Here is a 24778-nt window from a genome sequence, read left to right on the forward strand (position 1 = left end):
AAATAACCAATCCAGTTAAGAAATTGGCATACGCCGTGATTAGACAGTTCTCAAAAGAAGACATACAAATGGCTAACAAATATATGAAAAAAGAGCTCAGTATCATTAGTACTAAGAGAAATATGAATCAAAATCATAAGTTATCACTTTATCCCTTTTAATGTGGTTATTATCTAAAAGAAAGGGAATAACAAATGCTGGTGAGGATTTGGGATGAAGTAAATTTTATACTGTAGGTGGGAATGTAAACTAGTATAGTCACTATGGAAAATGGTATGGGAACTAAAAAATATCTAGGAATAGAACTGCCAAATTATCCAGCAATCCCTCTATTAGGTACAGATAGAAAAGATAAAATTGTTATATCAAATAGGCATCTATTTGACCATATTTACTGCAGCACTGGTCACAATAGCTAAGATGTAGAATAAACTAAGATGTTCCTACTCAAATGAATGGATTAAGGAAATGTATATATACACGATCAAATATTATTTGCCCATAAAACATATAATCCTGTCATTTGCAGCAAAATTGATGAGACTGAAGACATAATGCTAAGTGAGATAAGCCAGACACAGGTAGACAAACACCACACATGTTCACCTTAAGATTCCTAAAGACAGCTATGCAACCATAAAGGCATTAGTAAATAGATGTGGAGAAACAAAGGAAAGGAGGAAATTTAAAAGTCTGTCCTTTAAAAACTATTTTTTTAGTAAGGAATTCTTGAGAACATAGACTCACACAGAATATTTAGGAAATTTAAAAGGATTTTTGTTGAAAATATTTATTTTAGATTTCTTAATTAATGAGTAATTATTAAGTCACATGCTCTATAAATACACATAGTGGGGTTAACACAATAACATTTAGGTTTTTATTTCTGCTCAAGCATACTTGTCAGAAATAAAGATGACTAAGTACAATGAAGTACACAGCTCTGGTGCTGGAACCCTTGTGTAGAAGTGATAAGCAATTGATCCTAGTATTTAATGTGATTTACATTACAGGGAGATGATCATGGAAATGGCAAAAATATGCAGGCCTATGCACTAGAAGTCTATGTAAAGGGAACAGTTATCTCTGTTAAGTATCTAACTCATTCCTATAATAAGACAGTTAAAATTCAGATCATTTATGCCAAGCAGGAAGCTATTCAGATTACTTCTGATGATCAAGAAAGGTTATAGGTTGTCATGATCTCACCAGAGAAACTACTATTGAATTAATATAGTCGGCATAATACTGAGGCATAGGTATTTGTAAAAGAAAACACTATTTTACAGCACTCAGTAATGAGGATATCCCCCCGCTTACCAATTTAGTCTTTATGCTATGCTTTATAGAGGTTTGCATCCCTGCATTGTCCCCTGTTCTCATTTCACATCCCTTGAGCCAAATAAACAGAAAACTTTGCATTATTTCTTGATCATGCTTTGAGTTCTGAACAACTTCACTGCTACCATTGTTCCTTCCTACCACTAATAGAAAAAAGTTCCTGAGCCTGCATACTTTTCTTTACACTAAGAATGGAAGTAAGACAAGTAGAGTTCATAAAGATCAAATTTTTTCTTAACTTAACTTGAGGATATTCATTTAACCATGCTTTTCAAAGGCAAAACAATGCACAGGATATTGATTGGGTACCAAGTACTATGTATAGATGGTCTCTACCTTATGATGGTCACTTTTTCATTTTTCTACTACATGTTGATGTTAAAGTGATATGTGTTCAGTAGACATAGTACTTAGAATTTCGATACTTTCATGCACTAGTGATATACAATACGATAATCTCTTATCATGGTACGTAGAGGTAGTGAACTATATCTCCCTATCACTACTGACACTCTATGGTGCACTGTGTTGCTAAGTTCCAATGTTTGGCAAGTTAGATACGTTGCATATATCTTGAAATTATGCTATTTTAAATTTACAGTGAATTTCTTATGATTTAACCTTATCATGAGTCCAGGGGCATCTGTAAATTATAAGGCATTTTCTTAATTATTCTAACCGTATCCACAAGAGAGTTGTATGAGAATATGTCAAAAATTAATGGAAATAAATAAAATAAACCAAAGCAACCCATGGAAAGTATATATTTTGATACTCTTAATATACACAGGGATCTCTGCCTACATGACTGCAGCAATAGGTGATCAATGATTTTCAAGTCAGCACATTCCATCCTAGTTATCAAATTAACAAGGATTTATCTATATGCACCAAAATAAATGTTTGGAAATGCTATTTTCCCTGAACTTTTGAAGTACTCTTATATTATCATCTCCATTATTTTAACTGAGAAAACTGATTTTCAATGAAGAGAGTTAAATAATTTAACTTATTTAACCCTAAAACAATTATCTGAAATTTGACTGAATTTATGAAAGTACTTATATGATAAACACTATCAGCTATAAACACGCACACACATACACACACACACATTGTAGGGGGTGGGTTTAAGGGAACGTGTTTATAAGCAGCATCTAGTGGGAAGGCTGGTCCTTAGGAGAACAAGGACAGTGAGAATCTGGATTTAATCCAATTCTGCTCTCTATGTCTCCATACTCTACTGAATCATAATTTGCCACTCCAGTAAATGGTAGTTTGTGTGCATCATTAACATAGACTCTATAGATAAACACTGCTTATGCATGCAAAGTTATATGGCACCACAGTTTTTGAGCTACATGATCTTAGACAAATTAGTTGATGATGTTTTTGACTTTCATTTTCCTTATTTTTAAGATTAAAAATACAGTGGTGGAGATGTTTAGTACAGTGGTTAAAATACCACTTGTGATGCCTGCCTCCCATATTGGAGTACCTGGGTTTGAATTCTGGCTCCATGTTCAATTTCAGTTTCCTGATAATGTGTACCCTAGGAAGCAACAGGTAATGGCTTCGGTCCTTGTTATCCACGTGAGAGTTCCAGGCTCCACTTTTTAGCTTGTCCCAACCCCAGCTGCTGCACATATTCTGGGTGGTAAACTAGCAAATGGGAAATCTCTGTCTCTACATCTCTGCTTTTCAAATAAATAAAAATTGAGAAATAGGCATCTCTTATAGACTTATTGTGAGGATTAAGTTGGGTATATTCCTAAACTCCTTGAGTTCCTGTCCTGCAGAAAGCACATGATAAATGTGCACTATTGTCATTGGTAGTATTTTTGTGGTACAGAAAGTGTCATTGCCTTTGCTTCCTGCTCAAAGGTGAATTCTCCTGGCAACTGTTTAATTCACTTAACCTTCTTTGCCTTAGCAATCACTGTTTCTGTTTACTGTTTACTGTTTCATAAATGCACAAGCATACAAGAGGCTTGGCTTACTTCTACTACACACATTTGGTAAACACCCACGTATTATTTACTGCTAAACAGTGCCATGAAAGCCCCCCCCCCAAAAAAATTTTTTGCAGTAGTAGCTAGTTTATAAATTCCTTCAGCATAGTCAAAAGAATAAGAGATTTTAGGCTATGTGTTGTTCAGATATTTGTTATGAGCTCCCTTTTATTTGAAATTTCTCTGACAACAGTTCCTTGTTGCAAGTTGTACGTCATAAACATGCATTCTGGTAACTGAGAATTAAAATTTTTATTTTGACCACACCACAATTTGGCCATACTCACAGGTGAGTTATATACCCACCATCCTGTAACCAAAAGAAATGTCTTAACCTAAATCACTCAGTGATTTCAAACAACAGGGAACTCTGCTTCCAGCAGAATAGATTTTTGAGAAAATTTTCTTTGGAGAACAACTAGGGAAACTGGATTAAATGTAAACAAGTTGTTTGAGGAAATCGTTGACCTATGAAAGTAGCACAAATGTGTTTGGATAATATGAAGAAGAGGACGGCTGCCAAGGGAAATAAAACAAACACTTTATACTGCTCTCATCTTTGATGTGACTGCTGATTATTCAGAACCCAGAAGAGCTAAGCAGAGATTCCCATAGATACACAGGAATAGGGGCATAAACACTGAGTTTCAGAACCCAATGAGGAGGAGGAGGAACTCTTTTAATGGTAATCCAGAGGGCACTTCAGAAATTCAGAGATGTGTAGTATGAAAATAAAAAAAGCATGGATTTCAAAGCTTGCACCAAAATACTTTTTTAGTTCCATTTCCACAAACTTTTTGAATTATCTTTGTACTACATTCTTCCTAAATTGTACTAAGTTTTGAGTTTTATTAATCCCTGGATTGAAATATTTCCTAGTCTAAAAGCACATCAAAGATAAATATAAATTCTGCCTTAAGTAATTAGGTTTGTAGATAACTACTATGTATCAATATAACTTTCATATGCAATATATAGCATTTTTTATTTAGTAAAAATAAATTTCCAATGTACAGTTTATGGATCACAATGGCTTCCCCCTTACCACAATTTCCCTCCCCCTCACACCCCTCCCATCTCTCACCCGCTCTCCCATTCCATTCACATCAAGATCCATTTTCAATTATCTTTATATACAGAAGATTGATTTAGTATATATTAAGTAAAGATTTCATCAGTTTGGACCCACACAGAAACACAAAGTGTAGAATACTGTTTCAGTACTAGTTATAGCATTAATTCACATTGGACCCTAATTTAAGGACAGATCCCACATGAGAAGTAAGTACACAGTGACTCCTGCTGTTGACTTAACAATTTGACATCTTGTTTATGGCGTCAGTAATCTCCCTAGGCTCTAGTCATGAGTTTCCAAGGCTATGGAGGCCTTTTGAGTTCGCCGACTTCGATCTTACTCCGACAGGGTCATAGACAAAGTGGACATTCTCTCCTCCCTTCAGAGAAAGGTACCTCCTTCTTTGATGGCCCGGTTCTTTCCACTGGGATCTCACTCACAGAGATCTTTAATTTAGGTTGTCGTCATCGTCTTCTTCTTCCTTTTTTTTTTTTTTTTTTTTTGTTTTGCCGCAGTGTCTTGGCTTTCCATGCCTACCATACTCTCATGGGCTCTTCAGCCATATCGGAATGCCTTAAGGGCTGATTCTGAGGCCAGAGTGCTGTTTAGGACATCTGCCATTCTATGAGTCTGCTGTGTCTCCCGCTTCCCCATGTTGGATCGTTCTCTCTCTTTTTTGTTCTATCGGTTAGTATTTTCAGACACTAGTCTTGTTTATGTTATCCCTTTGATTCTTAGTCCTATCATTATGATCAATTGTGAACAGAAATTGATCAAATAGACTAGTGAGATGGCATTGGTACATGCCACCCTGATGGGATTGTATTGGAATCCCGTGGCACATTTCTAGCTCCACCATTTGGGTCAAGTCCAATTGAGCATGTCCCAAATTGTACATCTCCTCTGTCTCTTATTCCCACTCTTATATTTAATAGGAATCACTTTTCAGTTAAGCTTTAAACACCCAAGAATAATTGTGTGTTAATTACAGAGTTCAACCAATAGTACTAGAACAAAACAGAGTAAAAAATACAAAAATGGATGAAGTATTACAATGAACATCAGCAGTCAGCACAAGAGCTGATCAAGTCACTGTTCCTCATAGTGTCCATTTCACTTCAACAGGTTTCCCCTTTGGAGCTCAGTTAGTTGTCGCCAATCAGGTAGAATATATGATATTTGTCCCTTTGGGACTGGCTTAATTCACTCAGCATGATGTTTTCCAGATTCCTCCATCTTGTTGCAAATGACTGGATTTCATTGTTTTTGACTGCTGTATAGTATTCTATGGAGTACATGTCCCATAATTTCTTTATCCAGTCTACTGTTGATGGGCATTTGGGTTGATTCCAGGTCTTAGCTATTGTAAACTGAGCTGCAATAAACATTAAGGTGCAGACAGCTTTTTTGTTTGCCAAATTAATTTCCTTTGGGTAAATTCCAAGGAGTGGGATGGCTGGGTTGTATGGTAGGGTTATATTCAGGTTTCTGAGGAATCTCCAGACTGACTTCCATAGTGGCATTACCAGTTTGCATTCCCACCAACAGTGGGTTAGTGTCCCTTTTCCCCCACATCCTCTCCAGCATCTGTTGTGGGTAGATTTCTGAATGTGTGCCATTCTCACCGGGGTGAGGTGGAACCTCATTGTGGTTTTGATTTGCATTTCTCTGATTGCTAGTGATCTTGAACATTTCTTCATGTGTCTGTTGGCCATTTGGATTTCCTCTTTCGAAAAATGTCTATTGAGGTCCTTGGCCCATCTCTTAAGTGAGTTGTTTGTTTTGTTGTTGTGGATTTTCTTGATTTCTTTGTAGATTCTGGTTATCAACCCTTTATCTGTAGCATAGTTTGCAAATATTTTTTCCCATTCTGTCGGTTGCCTCTTCACTCTCCTGACTATTTATTTTGCAGTACAGAAACTTCTCAATTTGATGCAATCCCAAATGTTAATTTTGGCTTTGACTGCCTGAGCCTGCCGGGTCTTTTCTAGGAAGTCTTTTCCGGTCCCAATATCTTGCAGGGTTTCTCCAATGCTCTCTAAAAATTTGGTGGTGTCAGGTCGTAGATTTAATTCTTTAATCCATGTTGAGTGAATTTTTGTGTAAGGTCAAAGGTAGGGGTCTTGCTTCATGATTCTGCACATGGAAATCCAATTTTCCCAGCACCATTTATTGAATAGACTGTCCTTACTCCAGGGATTGGATTTGGATCCTTGATCAAATATGAGTTGGCTGTAGATGTTTGGATTGATTTCTGGTGTTTCTATTCTGTTCCATTGGTCTATCCATCTGTTTCTGTACCAGTACCATGCTGTTTTGATAACAACTGCCCTGTAGTATGTCCTGAAATCTAGTATTGTGATGCCTCCGGCCTTGTTTTTACTGTACAAGATTGCTTTAGCAATTCGAGGTTTCCTGTGCCTCCATATGAATTTCAGCATCATTTTTTCCAATCTGAGAAGAATGTCTTTGGTATCTTGATTGGTATTGCATTGAATGTATAAATTGCTTTTGGGAGAATGGATATTTTGATGATATTGATTCTTCCAATCCATGAGCATGGACGATTTCTCCATTTTTTGGTATCTTCTTCTATTTCTTTCTTTAAGGTTTTGTAATTTTCATCATAGAGATCTTTAACGTCCTTGGTTAAGTTTATTCCAAGGTATTTGATTTTTTTTGTAGCTATTGAGAATGGAATTGATCTTAGCAGTTCTTCCTCAGCCGTGGCATTGCCTGTGTATACAAAGGCTGTTGATTTTTGTGCATTGATTTTATATCCTGCTACTTTGCCAAACTCTTCGATGAGTTCCAATAGTCTCTTAGTAGAGTTCTTTGGGTCCCCTAAATAAAGAATCATATCATCTGCGAAGAGGGATAGTGTGAGTTCCTCCTTCCCAATTTGTATCCCTTTAATTTCTTTTTCTTGCCTAATAGCTCTGGCTAAAACTTCCAGAACTATATTGAATAGCAGTGGTGAGAGTGGGCATCTCTGTCTGGTACCAGATCTCAGTGGAATTGCTTCCAACTTTTCCCCATTCAATAGGATGCTTGCCGTGGGTTTTTCATAAATTGCTTTCAGGAGCATGTTGTTCAGTCTCCATGTGTTTGCATACGTTCTAGGGATTCCTGAGTTGTTAATTTCCACCTTCATTCCGCTGTGGTCTGAGAAGCTGCATGGTATGATTCTAATTCTTTTAAATTTGCTGAGATTTGCTTTATGGCCTAGTATGTGGTCAATCCTAGAGAAGGTTCCATGCACTGCTGAGAAGAATGTAAAATCTTTAGATGTAGGATTGAAAGTTCTGTAGATATCTATCAGATCCATTTGGGCAATAGTATCGATTAAATCTGTTGTTTCTTTGTTGATCTTCTGTCCAGATGATCTGTCTATTTCTGAGAGTGGAGTATTGAAGTCTCCCAGTACTATTGTATTGGGGTCTAAGTCTTCCTTTAAGTCCCTTAACATATCTTTTAAATAAACCGGTGCCCTGTAATTAGGCGCGTATACATTTATAATAGTTATATCTTCCTTTTGAATTGAACCCTTAATCATTATATAGTGCCCCTCTTTGTCTCTCTTAATAGATTTTGTGTTAAAGTTTATTTTGTCTGATGTTAATATCGCTACACCTGCTTTTCTTTGGTTTCTGTTATTGTGGAATATCTTTTTCCAACCTTTCACTTTCAGTCTGTATGCTTCTATGTTGGAAAGATGTGTTTCTTGTAGGCAGCAAATAGATGGGTTTTGTTCCTTAATCCACTCTGCCAGTCTTTGCCTTTTAAGTTTAGATTTCAATCCATTAACGTTCAATGTGACTATGGATAGGTAGTAACTTTGCCCTGCCATTTTCCCAAAGATATTTACTAGTATATGCTTTGAGTTTTCTATGGTCTTTTACTGGTAGGTTTTCTTCCTTTACCTTCTTTCATATTGATGACCGTGTTTCTGTGTTTCTGAGTGTAACACATCTTTAAGCATCTTTTGCAGGGCCGGACGAGTGGCAACAAATTCTTTCAATTTGTGTTTGCTGTGAATGGTCTTTATTTCACCTTCATTCACAAATGAGAGCTTTGCAGGATATAATATTCTGGGCTGGCAGTTTTTCTCTCTTAGCACCTGGGCTATGTCTCCCCATTCCCTCCTAGCCTGTAGGGTTTCTGATGAGAAGTCTGCTGTGAGTCTAATTGGGGATCCTCTGAGAGTAATCTGGCGTTTCTCTCTTGCACATTTTAGAATCTTTTCTTTATATTTCACTGTGGTGAGTTTGATTACAACGTGTTGTGGTGAGGGTCTCTTTTGGTCATGTTTACGAGGGGTTCTGTGGGCTTCCTGTACTTGGATGTCTCTGTTCTCCAAACCTGGAAAGTTCTCTGCTAGTATCTCGCTAAAAAGGCCTTCTAATCCTTTCTCTCTCTCCATGCCTTCAGGAATTCCTAGAATTCATATGTTGGGTTTTTTAATAGTATCCTGTAGATTCCTGACAATATTTTTTAGATGTCTAATTTCCTCTTCTTTTCTTTGGTTTAACTGTATACTTTCCTGTGCTCTGTCTTCTAAGTCTGATATTCTCTCTTCTGTTTCACTGACTCTGTTTTTAAGGCTCTCTAATGTGTTTGTCATTTGATCTATTGAGTTCTTCATTTCATTTTGATTTCTCTTCACTATCACACTTTCCTGTTCTACTAGTTTCTGCGTTTCATTTTGGTTCCTCCTTAAGATTTCATTTTCACGAGAGAGATTTTCTATCCTGTCCAATAAGGATTTCTGTAGTTCAAGAATTTGCTTTTGAAAACTTCTAAATGTTTTTATCATAACTTTTTTGAGATCTGCTTCTTGCATTTCTTCTATCTCATCATCTTCATAATCTTGGCCTGGGGTGTTTTGTTCATTTGGGGGCGTCATAATGTGTTCGTTGATCTTGTTCCCACGGTTTCTGTGTTTATTGCTTGGCATATTGGAGGAATTCTTTGAATTATTTCCTTACAGTGTTTTTTCTTTTTTTTCCTTGTTATACTCTGACTGTGTTAAGTGGGCTGTTTGCTATTGGAGTAGCCTTGGTGGCCTGAGATGTGTGAGGGCAGAGAGCTCTGCTTAGTTCTTCAGGGTTAGGCGTGGTAGATCTCTCTCTCTCTCTCTCTCTCTCTCTCTCTCTCTCTCTCTTTATTTATTTATTTATTTTCAGGAGGGAAGTAATACCACACAGCTGAGCAGAATTGATGGTAGTTAGTTTCCAGTCTCTGGCTTCTGTGGGTATAGGAATCATCTGCTTTTTTTTTTTTTTTCCCACAGATCACCCAAAGTATCTGTATTGCGCTCAGTGTGGGTTTGGTTTCTCCTTCAGTTTCCCACCGGGTTGCTAAGGTTACCGAATTGTAGCGTCTCTGGAGAGTAGTCACGTAACCTCCACGAGCACTCTCACCCCACTGTCTCTCTCTTTTTTTTTTTTTTTCCCCCACCTCAGTTCATTAGTTCTACCCTTTTATTAAATCCTAACCTCCTGGTATTTCACCTCCCCCTCCCCACCAGAGTCAGGATTCTCTGTTTGACTTTGTTCGAGCTCAGCTCTGAGTTCACGCGCCCGGCCCTGTTGCGCACAGCTCTGATGTGACGCACAGCCCTGAGGACGTGCACCTTTTATGTGTACCGAAAATGGTGCCTGCTCTTTGTCTCTTGCATGCCTTTGCTAGGGCGGCGGAGAGAGAAACTCGTCCGGACTGGTACCCACCCCCCCACCCCTATTTCTTTTTCTTCTCTCCTGAACTTATTTTAGTGCGCTCTCCCTGTGCAGTTTCTAGCCCTGTTCTGTCTGTCTGCCACTTCTCCAGCCAACGTCTGGGATTACTGAGCTCACATCCCCCTCCAGTGCGGATGTGAAGACTCGGAGCCGGAGCCATGAGCGTCCTTGCTCTCGCCGCAGGTCGTCTGTGTCTGCTCCACTAGATCCAGAGGAGTTTCCTCTGCATTTTTTCCCCCTGGGCCTTTCCCTGTATTTACTGTAATTCCTCTTATATCAACCTATCTTTCCCGGATTATCAATGTGGGACCTCACTATTCGCCTTCTTGGCTCCGCCCCCCCCCCCCCCCAATATATAGCATTTAATAAAAAAAAATCAGGTGTAGAATTGAAGATCAGACTAAAGCTCAACTGGAAAGCTTTTTAAAAGACCAATGATACTGAGCTGTAAAAGAGCCAGATAACGGAGTTATTGTAAAAAAAAAACTTTACAATGTTACATGATTAGTATACTCAAGTAATTTAAAAAATAAATCTTGGGAATAACTTTACATAACAGGAAACTATTTTTTTAAAAATTCAAATTTAAGAATGGGTCTTATTCCATTCAGGCTGCTACAATGGAACACCTTAAACTGAATGACATAAAGAACAGAATTCTTCTTTCTTGATGTTCTGAACTCTGAAAGCCCAAGATCAAGGTGCAGGCAGACTCACTGCTTCCTGGTTCACGGGTGATGCAAACCAATAATACAATAACTGAAAAGCTAATAGATAAGATCAGCAACATATCAGATACTGCTGAAGTCGTACTTAGTGAATCTGAAGGTGTGCTAGAAATGAAAATGGTGTGTATGAGAATAGAAAAAAATTAAAGGATAGAATAACCAGATACAGGAAAGAAAAATTGATATGTTGAATATGGCAAAAATAACTAGCATATTATAAAAAATGAAATACAATAAAGCTGAAGCAATATTTGAAGAGATAATTGCCAACAAACTCCAAAACAGCAAGATTGTAAAACAGCAATAACTATCTTATGAATAATTATAGTACATCTTCTGAAACGAAGTGAATATTCAAACGCAGGCAGAGGGAAAAACGCACACTACATCCAAGGACTAGCAATGAGGCTGACAGCAAACTTCTCAGTAGAAATAGTGGAAGTGATGGGGGTGGGGATGAAAATTTTAAAAATGGTAAGGTAGTATCTACAAAAGATATCTTTTACTTCAATTTTAATTTGCCAAAACCTCTTTGAATTCCCTATCTGTATTATAACCCTATAATTCAAAGGAGAAATTCTTCCCAGTAGAAAGAAAATTGAACAGGCATTCCCACACACACATAAATATCTTCATGACTAAATCCATGCACACAAATTTAATATCTTTAGTCATCAGGAAATTAAAATCACAGTTTTCAACAATGGTGACACGTATAACATATTGATGAAAATCTAAAAAGTCTGATACATTTCTGTGTAGTTTCGTTGCTACAAACATTTTGGAAAACTGTCACTATCTACTAAATTTAAATAGACAATAGGTAGGCAAGTGGAAAGGTAGAGATCTTATTCCCCAGAAATTCCATAATTGAGTATAGCGCGCACACACACACACACACACTTCACATAATTGTGCACCAAAAGATGTGTATAAGAATGTTTATAAAAACATTAACCAAAATAATGGAAACAACTAAATTCGTCATTAACTTTATGATAAAACTAAATGTCAGAGTATTCATACATTGGAAAAGTATTGAATGAACTATTGCCCAAAACAATAACATGAATTAATATCCCAAATAAAAGGAAAAATTTCAGGGGAAAAAGAGTCCATAGTCCTAAGTCCTTTATATAAATATGAAAAAGAGACAAAACTAGGATAAGTGTTTTGCACAATGGTTAAGGCGCTGCTTGGGACACTTACATCCCATGTTGGAGTGCCTGCATTTAACTGCCAGCTCTTCCAATTCCAGCTTCCTCTAACGTGCCCTGTGGAAGGAGCAGGTGATAGCTCAAATTTTTGGGTCCCTGGCACACAATTCAGAGACCTGGATAGAGTTCCAGTTTCTTGGCTATGGCCTAGTACCGCCCTGGCTTTTCTGGGTGTTTGGAGAATAAACCTGAAAATGGCAGATGTCTGTGAATCTGATTGAATGTCTGTGTTCCTTTCAAGTAAATAAATATATATTTTTTTTTAAAAAAAGAAAGATACAACACATCAATATTGTTGGCAGTGGGAATAATGGTTACCTTTGAGAAAGAAGAAGGGTATAGTGATTGAGAAAGATAAAAGGGTGCCACTGAAGTGCTTGCAATGGTTTAATTCTTTTTGTTGATTTTATTTTATTTTATTTTAAAGGCAGAGTTACAGAGAAAAAAGCAGAGAGAGAGAGAGAGAGAGAATCTTCCATCTGTTGGTTCACTCCCCAAATGGCCCCAGTGGTCAAGACTGAACCAGGCCAAAGCCAGGAGCCAGGAGCTTCTTCTGAGTCTCCCATATGGGTGCAGGGGCCTAAGCACTTGGGTTGTCCTGTGCTACTTTCCCAGTCACATTAGCAGGGAACCAGATCAGAAGTAGAGCAGCCCAGACATGAACCAGCACCCATACGGGATGCTGGAATTGGGGCAGTGGCTTAGCCTGTCGCATCACAATGCCAGCCCCAAGGTCTAATTTTTAAACTAAGTAATGGTCACATGAACTTTTTCTTTAAGTGCTGTGGTGCTGTGGTGTGGCAGGGTAAAGCTGCTACCTATAATGCTGGCATCCCATATGGGATCAGTTACTCCACTTCCAATCCAGCTCTCTACTATGGTTTGGGAAAGCACTAGAAGATGGCTTAAGTCCTTGGGCCCCTGCATCCACATAGGAGATCTAGAAGAAGCTCCTGACTCCTGGCTTCAGATCGGCCTAGCTCCAGCCAATGTGACCATTTGGGGAGTGAACCAGCGGATGGAAGACCCTTTTCTCTCTCTCTCTCTCTCTCTCTCTCTCTCTCTCTCTGCATCTGCCTCTCTGTAACTCTGCCTTTCAAATAAATCTCTAAAAAATTTTTCTATGCTATATTTTGTGTTATATTCCACTAAACATTTATTTAAAGACAAGCACAGGGAATAGGACCCTAATTTTCAGAACACTTATTCTACAAGAAGAGTATTCTTGGTATTTTGCCAAGCTCCCTTCCTCATTGTTTTCCTCTTTTCTTTTAATTAGAAAATGAAGCCAGTAATTTTATATTGCCGTTGCTAGTTAATGGATGGACCTGTATGTTTCATGATACTCATGTTTTGTTCAGAATCTGCAGTCTCAGAGAATGCTTTATGGAGGTGAACTATGTGCTTCAACTAATTGTTTACCTCCTTTTACACCATGACCTCTTTCTCAACAGATAAAATGTTTCACTGAAAATTTGCATCTTTAACCTTTACAGTAAAGAAATTTTAATAACTCATCCAATCTTTCATTTCATATGTATTTATTGAGAACCTGCTATGTACAATTCAATATTCTATTCTTTGATTTGTGATTAACAGAACTATTTGTGTCTGTTAATTAAATTCTGTTAATTTGTGATTAACAGAACTATTGCTGGAGGATTGTAGATAGTTGCTATCATCTGAATTCCTTATGGAAAGATTTTTTTTCATGGCACATAACTGAATGCTAGAAATCGAAAGAAAAAAAGATAAGTTTTTCCCAAGGATTCCCAGTAAGTATATTTCTACAGTTACTCTGATGTGGACAAGATTACTGAGAGGTTCTTTGAGGCGCTCCTGTCCTCTTTAAGAATGTTTCTGTATAGAGCCCTGATACACAAGAGAAATCTCTATAGTGAATGGGAGTTCTTTCCAAGCCAGAGTTATTAATAATCAGTGTTTGTCTTGAGTCACTCATCATTCGAGGAACAATTGTTTCTGTAGCATAGAACCTCTCAAGTCACACATCACTGTATGTGTAACGGGTTGCACAATTCAACACTGAATCAATATCATGGTGAAAAATTGAAGGCTAAGTGGTGTCTCATTCCAGAAGATTTTATCTTACTATGTACAGCGAAATTTTGAGTGTCTAACAACTCTTACAGATGAAATAATTAAATTAGTTCTATAGAGAAAATAAGAAAATTGTCTATAAAAATTTCAACATCCCAAAAGTAACTGATATAGCCAATAACAGTGTCTGAAAACCAGTCTTAGAGTCATTTCTTGGAATTCTTTTAAGATTTCCCATAAATGTAAATAATATTGGAAGAGATATAATAACACAATCACACTAAAATATTAATGGCTCATGTAATTCCATGTTCATGTAAACAACCAGTTTCAGAGGGTTCTTTGCCAGTTATAGAGAACAAAAGAGTATGGTGGAGTACTCTGTAAAGGGTGCCATAGGAAAAGACCTGGTTTCTGGAAATCAGGGAGATCTGAATTTAAATCCTATCTCTGAACCATTTTATTTTAGGTGATATCGGACAAATTTCATAATCACTCTACACCCAAACGTTGTGTGAAAAAAGAACAAAACATTTTTTCATGAGTTTGTGTGTGTGTGTGAACAAATTGACAAATGAAATTCATATGGTATTATATACCCAGTAGAGTGACACCTAAAAAGTCCCAGTATAAGTCATGTCCTATCCTGGAGAAGGAATAAAAGATAAAAATTAAATGGCATGTTTCTGAAGACAAATGTAATCATTTCAAAATATGACTTGTTATGCACTGGTAAGTTATTCTAGAAGATGGAGGAAGCTGTATGGCAATAGAATTCTAAGAAAATGTTGCCCCCAAGAGGTATTACCAATATCAAAGAAGGTAAAACAACTAAAAAATACTAGAGAAATGTTAAACAATTTGTTGGAAAAATCAATGTTAAACAGCCTTAAATAAAAGGATAAGCTAACAGACAGGGGAAATGTGTTGACATGTTGGGTGTGAAAAACCAGCAAGCAATAATGTTGGAAGAGACCTTAGGGATTGGTTTGCATCCAATTAATTAACTGCAACACATGCCTGTGTGATTTCATGCCACACAAAAGACTTCTCACATGAGGATTATGTGAATGCACTTGGAGTACCTCATATAATAGGGCTTCTCAAGTCCCTCAACACTGAAGAAGCACCACAGTGAAGAGTCTTAGAAGACTGTTCTTTGATGGAAACTTTAAGAAAATGACTAGGTAGAAGTTAATGGGGATAGTCAGATGCAAATCTATAGATATTATTATGACTCATTATTACAGTCAGAAAAGCCCTAGGCCTGTCAACTTCTTCATTTCTGACTCCCCAAAGTGAAAAATTAGGATAAGACTGTGGGATTATAAAATGGAAATCGGCTTGTCCTATTTCTGCAAGGATCCATGGGATTTCCTGATATGAGTATTGAGCTTGAAACCCTGGGTCTGGTTCCTGTTTGCCAATACCCCTCCTTCCTTCCTAAATCAAGTCTTCTTTTTTTCAAATAAATTAGAGATCCTTATATTCCTTCACGTTAGACTACTGATAATGCTTAAAGACGTTGTGGAATTCCCCAGTTCTTTGCCTTGATTCAGCCTTTCCTTATTTTAAGTACTCTCCTTTAATTCCCATCCAATGCTGATCATTCTCCAATCTACCCCCCTAATCCACCCTCCACACAGCTCAGTCACTGGGAGCCTGGCCACTTTGGAATGTACCACTTGGTCTGCTTGCCTCCTGGCTTCTGGATGGATTTGGCCCATGGGAGGCATTGGCATGAGATCTGAGGGTAGAAAGGGAAAGATAGGATGGCTTTGTTTTGCTGTGTCTATGATCCTTTATCCAAAGCCAATATTCCATTACTGTAATAGTCTTCTCTGAACTACAGCTGTGCCTTTCTCAATATGACGTTTCTGCTCAAGAGTAGGTAATGGCATTGCACTCTGCACCATCCTTCAACTATACCCTTAAATCTACCTCCTCGTTTTTAGTAGTCTCCTCATTAGATTTTCTTCAATCTCTTTTTTTTTGAATGTTTAATCAGTTATTTACTTATACATGAAATATCTGTCAGTTCCTACACTTGGAACTGATACATACCTATATCTCCTAAACTCTCATTATAATTATAATAGCTACTATAGCAAGCATAGAATCTCAGATAACAAGCTTGAGAATGCAAAGGATATAGTTATTTTTCTATAAACCAACTTGATTCCATTTCCATTTTTTTCTATTCCAACTTGAAGACAGAAAGTTAATAATCAATTTAACATCAGCCTATTCTAAAAGCACTGTTAAATTTAGAGAGAGGCTACATAGCCCATTAAGGTGGTGTAGAACAACTTGTGCTCAGTCATCAGCCCATTTAAGGTCATGTCTGTAATGCAAAAGTGATGCCAGGCCCCAACTTCTCTTCAAAGAAGGACATGTTGCTTCAGTAACAGAGATGACTATCAGGAGAAAGCCATTGGCTGATGCCACATTGCCCATGGTTATGACCTTCCCGGGGCTGCCTGTATTCAATGTAAATTGGCTGTGACAGGATACAGACTCAGCCATGTTGATCAAGTGAATGAAGTTTTGAAAAGCTTCTCTAATTTCAGCAACCATCATGTTGGTTGAGACCTTGCTTGAACCTGCATCACAACTCCACTTTTCCTTCTCCCCTGATATTTCATCCACCTCCATTACACAGGTGTTGATTCCTAGACACTTCCTAATCAACTACTGCATGTTGAACTCCATTTCAGAGCCTGATTTTCAGGGTTCGCAACTTGTTCTTCTGTCTTTGATCCTATGTACTTCTAAATGACAGTGGCATGTGGAATGCCCTTTCTTCCTATACCCCAGCTCTCTCAGGTTTGCTTCTGTTCTTCCATTTGCGCTCTCCATATGAGTTATATTCTATTGCAAAACAATCTTGCTAAAATTTTAGTAGCTTGAAATAGGACATATTTACTATGTGATATGTTCTGTGTATCAGGAAGAAATTTTGTGCAGCTTTATTGGGCCCTCAGAGTCTCAGAAAGCTAAAATCAAGGTGTTAGCCAAGCTACAAATTTCGTCTGAAGCTCAACTGGAAAAGGAACCACTTCCAAAGTTCATGTGGTTTTTGGCAGCATCATTTCTTGTGGAGTATTGGATAGCCCTACTGAGTGTCATCCGGAAGCCACCCTAAGTCCTCATTATATGGAAACTCATATCATGGCATCAGGATTCCTTAAAGCCAGCAAAGAAAAGAATATCCTAGCAAAATGAATGTATAGTTCATTAACATGAAAATGACATCCCATTACCTTTGCTGTACTTAACTGGTTAGAAGCAAGTCATGGTTCCATTCCACACTCAAGGTAATAAGTTCAGAGGGTTTGCCTAACAGGAAAGAGTAACCTAGGGATGACACTAGAATCGCATTAACAAACTGTGGAATCTCTGATGTCATCTATAACCTCATTCGCTTAGATTCATCAAGCAGCTGTTTTCTTCCTGTGATCTGATAATTCCTCTAGAGATCAGGTGTCAGGTCTCAGACCAAGCAAACCTGTATCTCACTGATTATCCCTTTATACAAAAAACCATAGAAACACAAAAAGAGAAATGGAGAGAATTGAGATGAACAATTTTGCTGATAATGAATGGTAGGGTGAACTATTGTCTAGTTACATTCAATGATATTTCCTTATGCTTTTAGGAAAGAAGAGGAAAGGAGAGGGCATGGAGAGTGGTAGAAACCAAAGGAGAAGGGTAGGGTAAGGGTGATGTTAGGAGATACATTCTCCTTCTCACCATTTAGTAATAGCTGCCTTGTCAACACTCTGACAGCTGGATCCTGGACTTTCTACATCAGAAGCTAAATCTCTCTAGTGCCACTAACTGCCATACCTGTGGGGGTGGGAGGACAAATAAATTCTCTGATGACTTTTAGGGAGAGGGAAACTTTGAACATTCTTTCTAGGTCAGGAAGAGGCAGATTGTCATATCATCTCATACACCTGAGAAAGCACCTTCCCACATACCATTCTACCATACCTTAAAGATAGGGCATACTCTGAAGCAAAAAGCTGAAAATTTGGCAGATATTTTTGTTGAATGGTAGCTGTCTTTTTCCATCATTGTTCATTACCAAACAATCCATAAGCATGAATGAATTAGGCATTCACCTGTAGAGCATGGTTGAAGGCTGGCATAAAATCTTTGAGACCCAAATAGGTTTTGCTATTCCCCAGCTATTACCTAACTCAATGAATTATTGAAGGTTTTCTGTAACATTTTTTTGTTGAACAAAAATGGATCATTAAAAAGGTGAGCATCATTATAAAAGAGCTGGTTGAGAATAGGGAAATGAGAGTATGTGAACTTATTTTATGACATGAGTACTCTGTTATGTATTTGTGTCATTTCATTATATTTATTTTTTAAGGATTTATTTATTTATTTGAATGGCAGAATGACAGAGAGAAAGAGGGAGGAAGGGAGGGGCAGAGGGAGAGAGAGAGAAAGGGTTAGAGAGTGGGTGAATGTGCTCTTCCTTCTGCTGGTTCACTCCTTAAATGACCACAATAGTTAGGGCTGGGTCAAGCCAAAGAGTCCAGAACTCCATCTACGTCTCTCATATGGGCGGCAGAGAACCAAGTACTTGGGCCATCCTGTGCTAACTTCTCAGGCTTGTTAGAAACAGCTGAATCAGAAACTAAGCAGCAAGAACTCAAACTGGAATTTTGATGTGGGATGCCAGTGTCATAAGTGGCAACAAAGCCTATGGCACCACAACACCAGCCTCATTTCAACATATTTCTGTACCCCTTTACATGACTTGTGTTAGAATCCCCTTTTTCAAAAAATTATTATGATGAAATTTATTTTTAATTTTTCAGAGTATTTATGGCATAGTCTCATAGTTTTGGTGTACAGCAGAAATAAATGTTCTGGATGAAATAGAGTAGTAGAGTATATTTAGTTAATCCCCACATTAGAACATTCTTGAGTGGGCAGCAGACCGCATGATTGTGTTTAGAATGCACATGTCCTCACCCGTTCTTTTACATTTTTTATTTTAATTTTAATTAATTAATTTTATTTCTTCATTGATTCATTATGATTTGATATCATAGATTCAGTAAGAACATATTGATATTCCCTTCCTTCCTTCCTCCTCCCTCCTTCTCTCCTTCCTCCCCCCTCCTTCCTTCTACCTTTCATTGTCTTTTTCTTTTTTTAGTTTTTGAGATAACCTATTTTAAATTTACATAACAGTAATAAAGCCTAATACTTCACCAAATCAGAAGTTTAACAAATAAAAAAGCAAAAAAGACCCTAGTTTAGTGGGAATATACACAATGGCTATAAACAATAATTGAATAGGAAATGAAATAGAATCTTCATTTTGTATGTGAGAAATTGGGTGCTTAGAGAGATTAATCAAATATCAATGTCACGAAACAGAGCTTGACCAAGGATTTAAACCTAAGTTGGAATCCAATAAATCACATCCATCTGCCTGGTATTCTGCCTCCTAGAATTTGTAGGTTATTTGTGTATTCTAAGCAGTCTTTCTAGGGATATCTGGGAAAATGAAAATGCTAGGACCTGGAGACTCAAGGATACATTCCCAAATATTCTCTTCTTCCAGAATGTATTTAGAGGAATTGTTCTACTTCCCCTCTTCATTTGTTTTTCTGTCTAGAATTTGAGGCACAATATCCCCTCACAGATTCAGGAAGACACAAAACCCCACAGATTTCCTCTTAGTGGTACCAGTTGGAGGGCTCTAACTCATTACCAATTGAAGGGCTCTAACTCAATCAGAAAACCCTTGTCATCTATGATCCTAGCACCCTGAATGTCTGATCTCGTCTGATCTCTGAAGTTAAGCAGGGTCAGGCTTGGTTAGTACTTGGATGGGAGAAAACACCTTATGGACAGTTAAAGAAGGATGAAGTCTATTTCTGGAAAAAAGGAGCCATCAATTATCCTTGGAATCTACTCCTGGAATAGACTGTCTTTGCCATTCATTGATAAGACAGATCACTATAATAATAAATAGACAGGGGAAGGAGTCCAATTGTATGAAAATAAAAAGCCAAAACCTATAAGGAATGAATGAGTGGAAATTGAATATATTGACTTATAAGACTAGTAAGCTATCATCCAGGTGAAAGTGCTCACAGAGCATAATACTTGGAATGTATAGCTATTTGGTAATCATAAACATAACAATTCCTGTTATTATCCCTGGATATTTATATACAGAGATGAGTGAAATAATCTCAGGAAGCTGATTCTACACAGGTAAATCATAAAGCAAAACTCATGTATACAAGACAAGTAGAGGCACACGGTGATTTCTATGAATTAGACATCAAAAGAAACAAGTTATTTTGTAAAAGATCCATTGATTTCAAGCACATATATATTAACCCATAGGGAAAAGTTTTAAAATATATCATTTTATTCTTAACACTTTACCTCTCATTAGCAATTTAGATCGAAAGTTGAAATTGCTCCCATGTTGAAAGCTTATAGAAGAGCCAGATCACAAGCCCAGGGATGTTTTGATGCAGGCAAAGAGAAGTTGAATAAGTTAGTCTGGTTTTGTTGGTCTTGAGATAAATACTGTATGATGCCTGCCATAAAAAGCTGAATGTCTTATTCCAATAGGGTCATAGTCAAAGTGGAAGTTCTCTCCTCCCTTCAGAGAAAGGTACCTCCTTCTTTGATGGCCCCGTTCTTTCCACTGGGATCTCACTAAGAGAGATCTTTCATTTAGGTCTTCTTCTTCTTTTCTTTTCCATGGTATCTTGGCTTTCCATGCCTACAATACTCTCATGGGCTCTTCAGCCAGATCCGAATGCCTTAAGGGCTGATTCTGAGGCCAGAGTGTTGTTTAGGACATCTGCCATTCTATGAGTCTGCTGTGTATCCCACTTCCCATGCTGGATCTTTCTCTCCCTTTTTGATTCTATCAGTTAGTATTAGCAGACACTTGTCTTGTTTGTGTGATCCCTTTGACTCTTAGACCTATCCAAGCCATCGAATGTGAACTGAAATTGATCACTTGGACTAGTGAGATGGCATTGGTACATGCCACCTTGATGGGATTGTGTTGGAATCCCCTGGCACATTTCTAACTCCATCATTTGGGGCAAGACTGATTGCGCATGTCCCAAATTGTGCATCTCCTCCCTCTCTTTTTCCACTCTTAAATTTAACAGGGATCACTTTTCAGTTAAAATTTAAACACCTAAGAATAATTGTGTGTTAATTACAGAGTTCAACCACTAGTACTAGAACAACAACAACAACAAATACTGAAAAGGATAAAGTATTACATTGTACATCTAGAGTCAGGACAAAAGCTGATCAGGTCATTGTTTCTTATAGTGTCCATTTCACTTCAACAGGTTTCCCCTTTGGTGCTCAGTTGTCGCCGACCAGGGAAAACAAATGATATTTGTCTCTTTGGGACTGGCTTAATTCACTCAGCATGATGTTGGGGCAACTCATGACTAGAGCCTAGGGAGATTACTGACACCATAAACAAGAGTGTCAAATTGTTAAGTCAGCAATAGGAGTCACTGTGTACTTACATCCCATGTGGGATCTGTCCTTAATGTGTTGTCTAATGTGCAGTGATGCTATAACTAGTACTGAAACAGTATTTTTACACTTTGTGTTTCTGCGTGGGTACAAACTGATGAGATCTTTACTAATTATATACTGAATCGATCTTCTGTATATAAAGATAATTGGAAATGAAAAAAAAAAACCTGGTGTTAAATTGGAAATGGCATAGAAAATTAATTAATTTTTTAAAAAAATATTATGTAGGATCTCTGCCTTTAATGTGCTGTTCACTCTTATTTAATACTATAACTAGTACTCCAACAGTATTTTTTTTTTCACTTTGTGTTGCTATATGGGGGCAAACTGTTGAAATCGTTACCTAATATATACTAAACTGATCTTTTGTATATAAAGAGAATTGAAAATGAATCATGATGTGATTGGAAGGGGAGAGGGAGCGGGAAAGGGGAGGGTTGTGGGTGGGAGGGAAGTTTTGGGAGGGGGAAGCCATTGTAACCCATAAGCTGTACTTTGGAAATTTATATTCATTAAATAAAAGTTTAATAAAAAAAAAGCTGAATGTCTCAAGGAGGAAAGTGGACAACAGACTGTAACTAGAAGGGTGTGTTGATCAGAGTTTCATGTTGTTGGGTGGGATATAGATGTCTTGGAAATAGCTACACTTTAGGGGGGCAAAAGGCAGAAGGAGAGACTTTTTAAATTCCTTTTATGTATTCCTATCTTTTCCCATACAATCTTAGTTGCTGAGTCCTTAACTAAGTCCCTTGCACATCTGCTTTTCTTCATTGGTGAGATTTTACTTTTTTTTTTTTTTTTGATTTGTTTCCCTGAAAATGAAACAGTTTGACAGCTAACTTGTCTGTCCAAGACTTATTTCCAACTTTGAACTACTTTGAGATGTTCTTCGTTGTTTTATACAATGGTTACCTGAGAAAGAAATAAATATTTTATTTTTTAAATTTTTTAACTTTTATTTAATAAATAAATTTCCAAAGTACAGCTTATGGATTACAATGGCTTCCCCCCCCCCCATAACTTCCCTCCCACCCGCAACCCTCCTCTTTCCCACTCCCTCTCCCCTTCCATTCACATCAAGATTAATTTTCAATTCTCTTTATATACAGAAGATCAGTTTAGTATATATTAAGTAAAGATTTCAACAGTTTTTTCTAACACCTGGATTCTATCTTTTATTCACTAGAAAAATATTGCAATATGGAATAAATTTTTGTAATATGCCAATGACTTTCTTAGACATCTGAAATATCTTAATACTGATCCATATGTTTTCACCAGATTTCATATCTGTTATTTATTCTGTCATATGGGTAGATGTGAATGTATTATATTCATTATATCTACTTTTTGGATTGATTTTCTTTTAGGCCAGTATACTTGAGAATTCACTAAATGACTGACAGCCTTAGTTTTTTTATTCATCTCCCTTTACCTAAGATTATCACTGATAAAGAACTTCTCAGCAAAAATAATTGCGTTAACTCCAGTTAACTATGTGACGGTGAACATGCAGCATAAAAGAGTGAGGAATGGCAGGCATCAACAGCAGCAGTTGAGTTCTCCTTGATGATGTAGATAACAGCATGAGCCTTAGTTTGGTTAACACAGTAACTGTGTACAGGCTTGGAACAAATTTCAGGAAAACGAGAGTTTTGATATATTCTGATCGAAAACCACAAAGTGCTTCCCATTCATACATATCTTTTTTTGTTGATGCCTAAGACTTTAATCTTAGATTTTGACTCGTTAGGTAGCAGATAATTGTAAAAGATCCATACAAATAAAAACACTGGAAAACATTTGAAAATATTTTAAAAGGGTTAACAAAAGTCAAAATATATTTTAATATAAGGATTGTGATTTTGTGTATTCCACAGAACACATTTCAACAAACTATGAAATTCCTTGACAGAATTCTTACATAGAAATTCATGCAATTAAGTAGTCAACATATAATTCCAATTACATTGATACGTTTAGAAGATTGTAATGTACTGGAAAAGGAGGCAACTTTTTTCCCATCTATGGGGATGGTTAAAGTAAAAAGTAACAAACCTTTTTGTGGGAACTAACTGCATCCTTATTGAGGCTTAGGTATAAGAGACAGACATACAGAAATGAGTAAAGAAATATATATGGGAGACTGTAGGTTTATGTATTAGTCTGATTTTGTTACTATAATAATATTCCTGAAGCAGACTACTTAATAAAGATACTTAGTTTATTTTTGTTTGCAGTTGAAGTGCAAGGTCCAGGGGCCTTATCTGGTGATGACCTTCTTGATGGCAAGGTCCCGAGGTGGCACAGAGAATCATATAGCAAGAGCATATGGGCCTGTGTGTCTTTCTCCTTCTATGTATAAGTCACTAAAATTCAATCATTGTAGTGCCACCTTAGAAACCAAAATTAGATTCAGTTTCCACTCTCTTAATGCCATTAACATATGACTGTGGGAATTAAACTCCTGCATGAATTCCGATGACTAACCTTATTCAAACCACCACAGTTTACCTATGGAGACTGGAGGAAGATAGTAACAGGCAAACGGACAAACCCTTCACCTCCCTGGAAAAGCTGTGAGCCAGGCTATAGTGATCAACTGATTTTCAAGACCTGTGTTGCAGTGTTTTATAGTCCATTCTCAGGATGCTTTTGGTGCAGTAGCTCTACAAAAAGATGATTGCAATATTTCCAGTGTGATTGGTGATATGGTAAAGCTAAGTATAGAATCACATAGAAAGGGCTCCTAACTCTGATTCAGCAGAAAAGTCCTTTGTTTTCTATGGAAATCCATTTCCTACAGGGGCACAAGAGTTAGATAGGGTTACTGCTTAGACCTTGTATTTAAAACTTGATCCTTATATGTGAGAAGCATCCTACAGGCAGAATAAACAAAAGACTCCCAATTTTGTTCCTTTTCTCTGTTTAGAGAGAAATCTGATGTATCAGGTATCTACAGCTACAGAACTAGAGCCTTTGCATTTGAGTGGAATAAACATGTCAAGATGTGAGTTGTTTGGTGTCGGAGCTGTGGCATAGT

The sequence above is a fragment of the Lepus europaeus genome, chromosome 13 (genome assembly GCF_033115175.1).
Source record: "Lepus europaeus isolate LE1 chromosome 13, mLepTim1.pri, whole genome shotgun sequence".
In the NCBI taxonomy this organism is placed as follows: Eukaryota; Metazoa; Chordata; class Mammalia; order Lagomorpha; family Leporidae; genus Lepus; species Lepus europaeus.